General features: G+C 44.5%; 1 protein-coding gene across 5 annotated transcripts in view; it reads left to right on the plus strand.

Annotated features, from left to right (window-relative positions):
* The window catches only part of RBM47 (RNA binding motif protein 47), a 210409-nt gene that overhangs the window by 83149 nt on the left and 114656 nt on the right, over window positions 1–12604 (plus strand). For all 5 annotated transcript variants that reach the window (XM_017509877.2, XM_037731850.1, XM_037731848.1 and 2 more), the window contains one exon: window positions 2805–2889. The gene's annotated coding sequence lies outside the window, so the exon portion shown is untranslated. The remainder of the gene's footprint in view (window positions 1–2804; window positions 2890–12604) is intronic.

The raw sequence follows: 12604 nt of genomic DNA on the forward strand, positions 1-12604 counted from the left end.
TGCAACCTCTGCCTCCGAGGTTCAAGCGATTCTCCTGCCTCAGTCTCCCAAGTAGCTGGGACTACAGGCGTGCACCACCACACCTGGGTAATTTTTGTATTTTTAGTAGAGACGGGGTTTCACCATATTGGCCAGGCTGGTCTTAAACTCCTGAACTCCAGTGATCCACTTGCCTCAGCCTCCCACAGTGCTGGGATTACAGGCAAATTTCCTCTTTTTATAAAAACACTGGTCATATTGCATTAGGGCCCATCCCTATGATCTCACTTAATTACCCATTTAAAGACCCTATCTCTAAATATAGTCACATTGTGAGATAGTAGGGGTTAGAATTCTAATTTATGGATTTGGCAGAGTGGGGAGGAGCACTGTATATCCTAGAACAGGAAGAGACATGAACTCTCAAGCACTGTGGTCTTTTCCCTGCATCTGATTCCTGTTTTATAACATGTCACTAAAAGGGAACCCAGGAGCTAGCAGAGAAAGCAGTTTGTTCACTGAGGCAGAATCTGGATGGTTATAATGTGCACGTGCTCAAACACCTGATCTCCACCCTGGCCACTTTGATCTTGGCACCGTATTCATGTTTCTTAAGCAAGTAACATTTAGTCCGAATGCCAGGTAGAACTTAGGTGCTTTTCAGTTTGGAAATCCATACCCTTTCATTCTGTGACTCCAAAAACTGATGTGTGGGCTGCAAACTTTCTTTGCCAAGGGTAGGTGAACAGGAGAGGTAAAAGCTGTGTAATGACATGGCACCACTTCCATTTGCTGTAAGCAAACAGACAGGTCCTTTATTACCCTTGAAATGGGCACTCGTGACACAGGTTGGACTCAGAAAAGCAAGTCAAATGCCAGGTTTCTGTGGGTCAAAGTTCCTTCCAGCACTGTGTGTTAATCAGAAGCTCAACCTTAGTTAATTTGGCCATTGCGTTGGGAAGAACTTTGTAACAAATGATTACTGAGCTGGACCTCGGGAGTTAGCACAACCCGTATTTTCTTATCCAAGAGGTACGTTGTAGTCTTTCTCGGAGGGGATGGCAGGAATGAGACACTTGTCACAGCTTTATTTATTCTTGGTGGAACAGTAGTATAATAAAATCTTCCATACTGAACCTAGCTAATCAAAAATATTTACTTGCGGGGCACGGTGGCTCACACCTGTAATCCCAGCACTTTGGGAGACCGAGGCAGGCAGATTACGAGGTCAGGAGTTCAAGACCAGCCTGACCAACATGGTGAAGCCCCACCTCTACTAAAAATACAAAAACTAGCCAGACACCTGTAGTCCCAGCTACTCAGGAGACTGAGGCAGGAGAATCACTTGAACCCGGGAGACGGAGGTTGCAGTGAGCCAAGATCACGCCACTGCACTCCAGCCTGGGCGACAGAGTGAGACTCGTCTCAAAAAACAAAACAAAACAAAAAGTATTTACTTAAAAATATGAAACTGAATCATTAGAGAATATTATTTGTGTATAGGCAGAAAAGCTGGCTATAGAGGACTTCCTAAGGTGAACGTTTAAAACCCACACAACTCACAGTGACTTAAATGATTTTGAGTGTTTGGCAAGTAACCCCAAAAGACCACAATTTTTAATGTGCTTCTGCAGAGAGAATTTTAGATGAGCGTAATAATCATAGCTGCTCTTCATTGAACATTTTCTCTGTGTGCCAGGCCTGAAGGGCTTCATATCTGTTGTCACAGTGTCTCCAGCAAATGGGTACTATTAGGCCCATAGTAGATGAGAAAAACTCAGAGGTTCAGAGAGGTTGAGTAAAATGCCCCAGATAAACCAGCTAGCAAGCAGTAGAGTGGAGTGTCAAGCACCTGGTCAAACCTGTGAGCTGCTCCTCCCTGTTGGTCCACTCTTTATACATTTCCTCTTCTCTCTCTCTCTCTCTTTTTTTTTTTTTTTTTTTTTCTCTCTCTCTTTTTGAGACAGCTGGAGTGCAATGGCATGATCTTGGTTCACTGCAACCTCTGCCTCCCAGGTTCAAGTGGTTCTCCTGCCTCAGCCTCCCAAGTAGATGGGATTGCAGGTGCCCACCACCAAGCCCGGCTAATTTTTTTTTATTTTTAGTAGAGATAGGGTTTCACTACGTTGGCCAGGTTTGGTCTTGAAATCCTGACCTCAGGTGATCCACCGGCTTTAGCCTCCCCAAAGTGCTGGGATTACAGGTGTGAGCCACTGTGCCCAATCTCTCTTTCTCTGTTTTAAAGACAGGCTCTCGCTCTGTTTCCCAGGCTGGAGTGCAGTGGCACGATCATAGTTCACTGCAGCCTCAGATCTCTGGGCTCAAGTGATCCTCTCGCCTCAGTCCCCCCAACTAGCTGGGACCATAGGCACCCGGCTAATTTTAAATTTTTTTGTAGGGATTGGATCTCACTATGTTGCCCAGGCTGGTCTCAAACTCCTGGGCTTAAGTGATCCTCTCACCTTGGCCTGCCAAAGTGCTGGGATTACAGGTGTGAGACTCTCCTTTCTCTCTTTGTCATAGTGAGATTTTCTTTCCTGGAGTGTCCCTTAATTAATATGGAAAAGAATAGTTTTGCAGAGCTGGCAAACGGTTGTGACCTATTTTCTCCATATGTATATATGGGCCGGTGGAGACTTCCTATATTGCCTGGTTAAGTAGCTTTCCTTGTAGTTCCATGCGCACACAATAGTCTGTGATATTAGCAAAACACCATGTTCCTTCTTCTCACCTCCTCCCCGCATTCCATTTAGTGATCACTAACTAACTTTGGACTTCTCAGCACCAGTCCTTGGGTCAGTATTGTTATCTTTTTCATTTCACAGCTCAGGTAACGGAGGCCTTGGAAGGAGACCCTGTGTCAGGTCACCCAGCAGAGATCAGCAATCCTTGGCACCCTGAGGAGGTTTGGTAAGTTGGCATCATCTTCGCCATGATGCAGATGCACATAACCCAGGGGCGGAGAAAGGTGGGTGAACATCACATAGTGACATCAAAATGCTGACCCTTGCCACCCCCCTTTGCTTTCCATTTTACAAACATATTGTTATGTCTGTTTAATTTACTAGGCCAGAGTGCCTAGTATGTTTGTAAGCACAAATGTCCTCAGAGGACTCCCATAGCCAAAAAGAATGACCTAGCTCTATTTGAGTGATTTCACTGAGACTCTTAATACTGATTTCATGAAAATATCTGGCAGTGGCTTCTTCCTGTAGTGTTTACTGCATGTCATCAACTGTAGAATGCATCCCCCCATCCTTCACACACACACAGTTTTTTATTTTTTTGAGATGGAGTCTCACTCTGTTGCCCAGGCTGGAGTGCAGCGGTGCCATCTCAGCTCACTACAACCTCTGCATCCTGGTTTCAAGCAATTCTCCTGCCTCAGCCTCCTGAGTATCAGGGACGACAGGCACCTGCCACCATGCCCGGCTAATTTTTGTATTTTTAGTAGAGATGGGGTTTCACCATATTGGTTAGGCTGGTTTTGAACTCCTGACCTTGTGATCTACCCACCTTGGCCTTCCAAAGTGTTGGGATTACAGGCATGAGCCACTGTACCCAGCTACACACACACACAGTTTAACATGTCTGAAATTGGATGCACCTTATGCAAACAGGTCTGGAGAAATATAGCATTATAGCATTTCTCTGATAATCCCCAAATGACCAGCATTAACTATTCTCTACCTCCTATTTTTTCACAGAATATAAATAGTTTATTTTTTTTTTCTTTTTAAAGGGTTGAATTTTTAAGGGTAAGAAATGCATAGTCTGATGAGTAGCTGATTAGTAAGAAGTCTGTGCTTACCAAAGAAAGAATTTAGGTTTCTTTTTTTGTTCATTTTTGTTTTTGAAACAAAGTCACACTATCACCCATGCTGGAGTGCAGCGGCATGATCTCGGTTCACTGCAACCTCCGCCTCCTGGATTCAAGTGATTCTCCTCTCTCAGCCTCCTGAGTAGCTGGGACTACAGGCGTGCGCCACCATGCCCAGCTAATTATTGTATTTTTAGTAGACATGGGGTTTCACCATATTGGTCAGACTGGTTTTGAACTCCTGACCTTGTGATCTGCCCACCTCGGCCTTCCAAAGTGTTGGGTTTACAGGCATGAGCTACTGTGCCAAGCCAGAATTCAGGTTTCTAATACTGAAAGAAAAAGTGTGTGTGTGTGTGTGTGTGTGTGTGTGTGTGTGTGTGTGTGTGTGATCATATGATGGTTTTGAGATGAGTACCCCAAGGCCCTTGTAAGCAGTGGGCACTGGCCCTCAGAACAGCCCATGTAAGATAACAGAACACTCTTCCAGACATGGGATCCCAGAATCAGACACTTATCCAAGGTTCCCCTCCTGCAATCAGTGGGTAGGAGTTTTCAGTGAAAATGCCCCGTGTGCCAGATGTGGTCGCTCACACCTGTAATCCCAGGACTTTGGGAGGCTGAGGTGGATGGATCGTGAGGTCAGGAGATTCAGGCCATCCTGGCTAACACAGTGAAACCCCATCTCTACTAAAAATAAAAAAAATCAGCCAGGTATAGTGGCGCGTGCCTATAATCCCAGCTACTCGGGAGGCTGAGGCAGGAGAATCACTTGCACCCGGGAGGTAGTGGTTGCAGTGAGCTGAGATCATGCCACTGCACTCCAGTCTGGGCAACAGAGGGAGACTCTGTCTCAAAAAAAAAAAGAAAAGAAAATGGTGCCATGCTACTAAGCCCCAGAATGACTGGTTCATTTATCTGTGAAAACAGAGTCCAAATCCATGTTCATGTTAAATGTGCAGAAAAATAAGCATCTTGAGCATTAATGCCACAGAATGGGCATGATCCCCTAAGCCACGTTTGCCTGACTGAGACAGACTTTAACAAAACCTCCATGTTATGAGACCCTGTATAGTACACGATCTGTAGGGATACAAGTAATCCATTAACAAACCTTTTTTGAGCACCTGCTATGTGCCAGGCTCTGTGCTGGATGCAGCGTAATTAAGAAGTAATGAGGACAGAAAGGATTGCTGTCCCCACAGGGCTACTGTAGTACTCGCAGGAGATATTAAATAATAAATTAACAGAGTAACAAGTGGGCTGACGAAGAATTGTAAGGAGTTGAGAGTTTAAAACAAGAAAACCTAGGCCAGCCACAGTGGCTCACGCCTGCAATGCCAGCACATAGGGAGGCCAGGGTGAGAGGATCACTTGAGCCCAGGAGTTCAAGACCAACCTGGGCAACATAATGAGACCCCTGTCTCTACAAAAATTTAAAAAATTGTCATCTCATTCTCTACTGGAAAATAAAACAATTTTCTGGGTGTGCTGGCAGGCACCCGTAGTCCCAGCTACTTGGGAGGCTGCAGTGAGAGAATTGCTTAGGCCTGGGAGGTTGAGGCTATAGTGAGCCAAGATTGCATCATTGCACGCTAGCCAGGGCAAGAAAGCAAGACCCTATCTCAAAATAAAAATAAAAGCAAGAGGACTTAACATAATCTGAGTCAGGAGGTGACTATCGGGAAGGTTTCTTGGAGTTTAAATGGCAGAGACCTGGAGGATAGCGGAGGGGGACTGGGGACACGTGGCAGTGGCTACATCCAACAGCCTGGGCAGAGGTCCCAGTATGGAGAGAGTGTTGGGGTCAAGGAGTAGCATGAGCTGTGGGGGAAAGGGAGAGGGAAAGGGACTTCAGGTGAACAGGTGTCTCTTGTAAAATGAAAACTTAGTCAAATTTCTGGAAGAATCTTTAAAACGTCTAAAGAGATTGATTTCAGACTGACGATCAAATTTTTTTGTTTGTGTGGTTCAGACAGAAATTTTACCTTGTCTATCAGCATTATTCCCTGGTGTTGAACTCCAAGTCTTGTTCCTCTGCTAATCCTTTGAATTTTCCCCAAATCTATGTTCTTAATTCTCTCACCTACCTCCCCCAGGAAGGTAATCAGCTTCTAGTAAGAGATGGTTTTGGGCCAGGTGCGGTGGCTCACACCTGTAATCCCAACACTTTGGGAGGCTGAGGCTGGTGGATCATGAGGTCAAGAGATCGAGACCATCCTGGTCAACATGGTGAAACCCCATCTTTACTAAAAATACGAAAATTAGCTGGGCGTGGTGATGCATGCCTGTAGTCCTAGCTACTTGGGCAGCTGAGGCAGGAGAATCGCTTGAACCCCGGAGGTGGAGGTTGCAGTGAGCCGAGATCGTGCCATTGCACTCCAGCCTACCGACAGAGCGAGACTCCCTCAAAAAAAAAAAAAAAAAAAAAAAAAAAAAAGTGAAACATTTGGAGTCCTCTACCATAGCCTAGCTTTTCATTCCAAGTAACTTAATAAATTAAGAGGTGGATATTGTTTAACTACAGGTTGAAAATGCAAGTTGCATTTGAAAAAGGAAAACATGGCCTGCATAAAACATTGTTTCTTTGGTAAATGGCTCTTCACATTTTGGAATTGTAGCTCATTTAGTGAAACAACAGGTCTCTTAGAAACAGATTTTCCTAAAATCCCCATCCTAATAATCACTAGAAGATGTACTTTTTTTTTTTTTTAAGACGGAGTCTCACTCCGTGCCCCAGGCTGGAGGGCAGTGGCATGATCTCTGTTGACTACAACCTCCGCCTCCCAGGTTCCATTGATTCTCTTGCCTCAGCCTCCTGAGTAGCTGGGATGACAGGCGCCTATCCAGCACCATACCTGGCTAATTTTTGTATTTTTAGTAGAGATGGGGTTTCATCATGTTGGCCAGGGTGGTCTTGAACCCCTGACCTCAGGTGATCTGCCTGCCTCGGCCTTCCAAAGTGCTGGGATTACAGGTGCAAGCCACCATGCCTGGCCCAGAAGATGTGCCTTTTGGAAAATGGCCTCCCCGTCATTTTGTTTCAAGAAGGCAGACTCTAACCGAATTAAGACTTCAGGTAAAACTCATGTGGTTCATATAAGGGTTGCTTAATGAAGAGCAAATAGGCCCAAAGGTCAAACAACTGAGTTAAAACACATTGTCTATTCCTTAGCCAACCACTGATAGGGAGCTGTCACATGACCTCAGGCTGCTCAAGGGAATCCCAAAAGGCAGGTTTTAAAAACCAGTTTTCTGCTTCTTCACTTGAAAATGGAAGAGTTTTTTTTTTTTCCCATTACACATTACTTGGTACTATTTATTTTGTACAACATAACTTTTTACTACAAAGAGGGGGAAAATGGCCTATAATTTAATTTGATTTAAATTGAACCTACATAGGACCACCGTATAAAAGATTCTGGGACAAGTGTGTGAGGGATACAAAGATAAATCAGACATTATCCTGGCCCCAGCAGTTTAAGAATGAGCATTTAAACATTTAGTTAATAAGAAACATGGCCGGGCATGGTGACTTACACCTATAATCCCAGCACTTTGGGAGGCCGAGGCAGGCAGATCATTTTCGATCAGGAGTTCAAAACCAGCCTGGCCAACGTGGTGAAACCTCGTCTCTACTAAAAATACAAAAATTAGCTGGCATGGTGGCACACCTGTAATCCCAGCTACACCTGAGGCTGAGGCAGGAGACTCGCTTGTACCCAGGAGGCAGAGGTTGCAGTGAGCGTAGATTGTGCCATTGCACACCAGCCTGGCAACAAAGCGAGGCTCCGTCTCAAAAACAAAACAAAAGAAAACAAACACTACTAATAAAACAAGACTGAATTAGATGAAGGAGCATCATACCTTCCATATTTAAAGGTGTATTTGAAAACACAGTAGAAGTTACTGGATCCCTTTTCTCATCTGTATCCAGATTTGCCAGGAAGTATATTCAGTACCCTCTTATCTGGACCTCTCCCTTTTCTTTGCCTGATTTTTGATCAAATTCAACATCAGTATTAATTTAGGTACAGAGACTGTTGGTATTGCAAACTTATGCAAAAGTAACCCTGAAGTCGGCCGGGCGTGGTGGCTCACGCCTGTAATCCAAGTACTTTGGAGGCCAAGGCGGGCAGATCCCCTGAGTTTGGGAGTTCAAGACCAGCCTGACCAACATAGTGAAACCCCATCTTAAAAAAAAAAAAAGAGAGAAAACAAGTAACCCTGAAGTCTTTGTAGTTTATAAACATAAATTTATAATTACCACCATGATGCAGACTGCAGAACTTTCCAAGACTTGATGTAGCTGGACATGGTGGCACACACCTGTAGTCATAGCTATTTGGGAGGCTGAAGCATGAGGACCACTTGAGCCCAGGAGCTCGAGGCTACAGTGAGCTATGATCTATGGTTGTGCCACTGCACTCCAGTCTGGGCAACACAGTGAGACTCCATCTTAAAAAAAATGACTCGATATCAGAGTAATTGGGCCCAATTTACACTTAGCACATTGTGGATACAGGCAATCAGTAACTTCATCACAAAGCCTTTCTGTAAAAGCTAAGATGGTGCTGAGGTCTCCTTTCTGGACCCAAACTGATGTTTTGGAAAACTGTTTTTGGTGGAGTGTAAGAGCAGTGATTTTAAGGCTAATTTCAAACTTAATGATTTGATCTTTTAAAATCAATTCATCAGCCTGTACAACACAGTGAGATCCTGTCTCCACAAAAAATTTTAAAATTAGGCCGGGTATGGTGGCTCACATCTGGAATCCCAGCACTTTGGGAGGCTGAGGCAGGCAGATTGCTTCAACCCAGGAGTTCAAGACCAGTCTGGGCAGTGGTGAAACCCTATCTCTACAAAAATTAGCCAGGTGTGGTGGCTTGCACCTGTAGTCCCAGCTACTCAGGAGGCTGAGATGGAGGATCACCTGACCCTGAGTGAGGCTCAGTCAAGGCTGCAGTGAGCTGGGATGGAGACACTGCACTACAGTCTTGGCGACAGAGAAAGATACTGTCTTAAAAAAAAAAAAATAGCTGGACATGGTGGTGCATCTCTGTAGTCCCAGCTACTTGGTAGGCTGAGGTGGGAGGATTGCTTGAGCCTATGAGGTCAAAACTGCAGTGAGCCATGATTATGCCACTGCACTCCAGCCTGGGCAACAGAGTGGGACCCTGTCTCAAAAATAAATAAATAAGTGACATAAAATAAAATTAGTTCATTCATATGGGCAAAAGTTTCATAGATCCAGTGGTTGGTTACTTTGTCTATGTGCCGTTTGATGTCTTGCTATTTGCCAAACAAGATAACCTATTTTCAAAACTGAAAAGGCAGGCTGGGCGCCCATCACTTGAGATCAGGAATTTTGAGACCATCGTGGCCAACATGGTGAAACCCTGTCTCTACTAAAAATACAGCAACTTAGCTGGGCGTGGTGGCAGGTACCTGTAATCTCAGCTACTCAGGAGGCTGAGGCAGGAGAATTGCTTGAACCTGGGAGGTGGAGGTTGCGGTGAGCTGAGATCATGCCACTGCACTCTAGCCTGGACGACAGAGCAAGACTCTGTCTCAAAACAAACAAACAAACAAGAAAACCACCAGAAACTGAAAAGGCAGAGAGGTGGATATGAGCCATGACTGAACCAATAACATGGCAGACGATTACCTACAAAAGGAGGCCTGTCTACCTAAATGGAAGAGGTCTGCGCCTACCATAGAAGAAGAAAAAGAAAACGGTGGACATCAACAAAGTGTATGTCTTTTGACAGAATAACAGGTCACTAATGGCTTTATGCTTTGTATTTAAAGCTCTAGAAAGCAAAGAGAATACTCCAAGGTTATAAAGCCGAAATGTGTAGCAAATGTCAGCCTTGAACCTTGAGGCAGATTTCATGGGTGACACTTAAATGTCAGCCCTGTAGTTTCCAAGAACAAGGTCCTCAAGTCAGTCATTAGACATGCATCAAAGTTCTGCTGAGGTGGGGCCTCCTCCCGGGCCGCACGTTGGTTAAAGCAGGTTGCCCCAGGTGTGTCAGCGGTTGCTGGACCGGGGACAGGTAGAAATAGAATGTCTGACATTCACTTCAGTCATGCTCGCTGGTATCTGTGCAGATATTGCCGGCCAAGAAATAGCACCACCAGAACAGCCACACTGCTCTCATAAAGAATCACAAAATTTCTATGTCTGCAAAATAAATGAGGTCCTTTTGAAACTAAGAACAAGGTCAGCAAAATACAAGGGACACCTCAAGCAAAGAATGAAGTGGGCATTGAATTATCATACCATAGGCCCAGCACAGTGGCTGACACCTGTAATCCCAGCACTTTGGGAGGCTGAGGCAGGCAGATCATGAGGTCAGGAGTTCAAGACCAGTCTGGCCAACATGGTGAAACCCCGACTTTACTAAAAATACAAAAATTAGTCAGGTGTGGTGGTGCGTGCCTGTAATCCTTCCTGAGTACAGGAGCCTAGGCAGAAGAATCACTTGAACCGGGAGGTGGAGATTGCAGTGAGCCAAGATTGTGCCACTGCACTCCAGCCTGGGTGACAGGGCTAGAGTCCATCTCAAAAAAACAAAAAGGGGGAAAAAAATACAAAAATTAGCCAGATGTGGTGGCAGGCACCTGTAATCCTGGCTACTCAGGAGGCTGAGGCAGGAGAATCGCTTGAATCTAGAAGGTAGAGGTTGCAGTGAGCCAAGATGTGCCATTGCACTCCAGCCTAGGCGACAGAGCGAGACTAGAGCTCAAAAAAAATAAAAAAGAAAGAAATACCATACCATACCATACCAGGCTGGTGTGAAAAGGTACTAAACACAAATTGGGCCTTTCAATGTCAGTACCTACCGATTTTTGTTCATCACTACCTGTGTAATCAGAATGATTCTTGGAATCTTAAAATATGGGAGTTATAAGGAACCCTAAAGGTCATGGAGAAAATAATAATGGTGATTTACATTTACTGAGGGTTCACTATATGCCAGGCATAAGGAAGTCTTACTGGTATGATCAGTTTTACTTGTGTAGCCTTATTTGATCTCTTGCATAATCTCTAAAGAAGGGGCTAGGATTCCTGTTTTGCAAATTAATAAACAGACTTAAAAGAGAGCAGGGAACTCAAACAAGGTCATACCATTCATGCATGGCAGAGCTGGCTCATACCTATGTCAGTCTGAGGCGAGTTTGCAGTTTTTAACTACTAGCTCCTTAGAGGGCCAAGGGATTCTCAGAACAAGGTAAGTCCATCGACATTCTGACCAGGTCCCGAGGAGTTCACTAACTCACAGTTCGGTGAAAATGACCAAGGGATGTATTGAAAATCTCAGAACCTACATGCTGAAATAGAAACTATATGAAGCGTAATATGCAATTATAAAATGTACTGGTGGGTTCTATTTTGGCCTTGAGTTCTCCCATCACTAAAGAACTTGCTATAACCCTTAACCAGGGTGGCTAAGGGCATAGTGTGGCTCTCAACTGCTCTGCTGTCCCTTGAACTGTTTTTTTCTCTGGGCCATCTTCTTGTATTTCAAGTTTCAATCATTTTGTGAATTTTAAAAAATTACCAGGCTGGGCATGGTGACTTGGGCCTGTTATAATCCCAGCACTGTGGGTGGCTGAGGTGGGAGAATCACTTGAGCCCAAGAGTTCAAGACCAGCCTGGGCCACCTAGTGGGACCCCATCTCTACAAAAAATAAATTAAAAAAAATAGCCAGGCATGGTGGCGTGTACCTGTAGTCCCAGCTACTGGGGAGAGGGAGTGACAGGGTCTAGGGCTCGAGGATCACCACTTGAGCCCAGGAGGTCGAAGCTATAGTGAGCCATGATTTTGCCATTGCACTGTAGCCTGAGTGACAGACTGAGGTCCTGTCTCAAAAAATAGAACAAAATAAAACAAATCAATTCACAGGCACTGCTTACTGAGACTGATTTAACTGGTCTAAAGGGGAGCCCAGGAATCAGTATTTTAAAAAAATGCATGTAAATAACTTCTGATATAAACTTTTGCTTATTAGCCTGGTGAATGTCTTTGTATTGCCATTTCTTACCTGAGAGCTTTTTTTTCTTTTTCTTTCTTTCTTTCTTTTTCTTTTTCTTTTTTTTTTGAGACAGAGTCTTGCTCTGTTGCCCAGACTGGAGTGCAGTCGTACAATCTCAGCTCACTGCAACCTCCACCTCCCAGGCTCAAGCAATTCTCCTGCCTCAGCCTCCTGCATAGCTGGAGCTACAGGTGAGCACTACCACACCCAGCTAATTTTTGTATTTTTACTAGAGGCGGGGTTTCACCATGTTGGCCAGGCTGGTCTTGAACCTTGGCCTTCCTGAGTGCTGGGATTACAGGTGTGAGCCACTGTATCTGGCCTTGGAGAGCATAATTTGTATTCCCTAGCAGCTGTTTTTATTGTTGTTTTTCTTATGGTCTTCAAAGATGTATTGAACTTAGAAAACCTTTTGGCTCCTACGAAGAAGCTATTACTGCTTGGTGGAGTCCTGTCTAAAAATGGACTCTCCGTTTACAGTGCCCCATGCATTCCCTGTCCTGTGAACCACAACTACAGATCCTCCTTATAACACTGCTCAGAATATAAAGCTTAATTACTCTACCCCTAAAATCTTGCAGATTGCAAGAGGCTATAAGCTACTGGTATAGTGTAAAGATCAAGGGATCTTGTGTGGTATTATGACAACTACTTCCATTTATATGTGATGTTCACTTTATACACATATTTGTACATTAGTGGAAGGGGGTCTTAAAAATCTCATCTGACCTTTAGTTAGACTCTAATAAGAAGTGGTAGGCC

The sequence above is a fragment of the Cebus imitator genome, unplaced genomic scaffold (genome assembly GCF_001604975.1).
Source record: "Cebus imitator isolate Cc_AM_T3 unplaced genomic scaffold, Cebus_imitator-1.0 Scaffold425, whole genome shotgun sequence".
In the NCBI taxonomy this organism is placed as follows: domain Eukaryota; kingdom Metazoa; phylum Chordata; class Mammalia; order Primates; family Cebidae; genus Cebus; species Cebus imitator.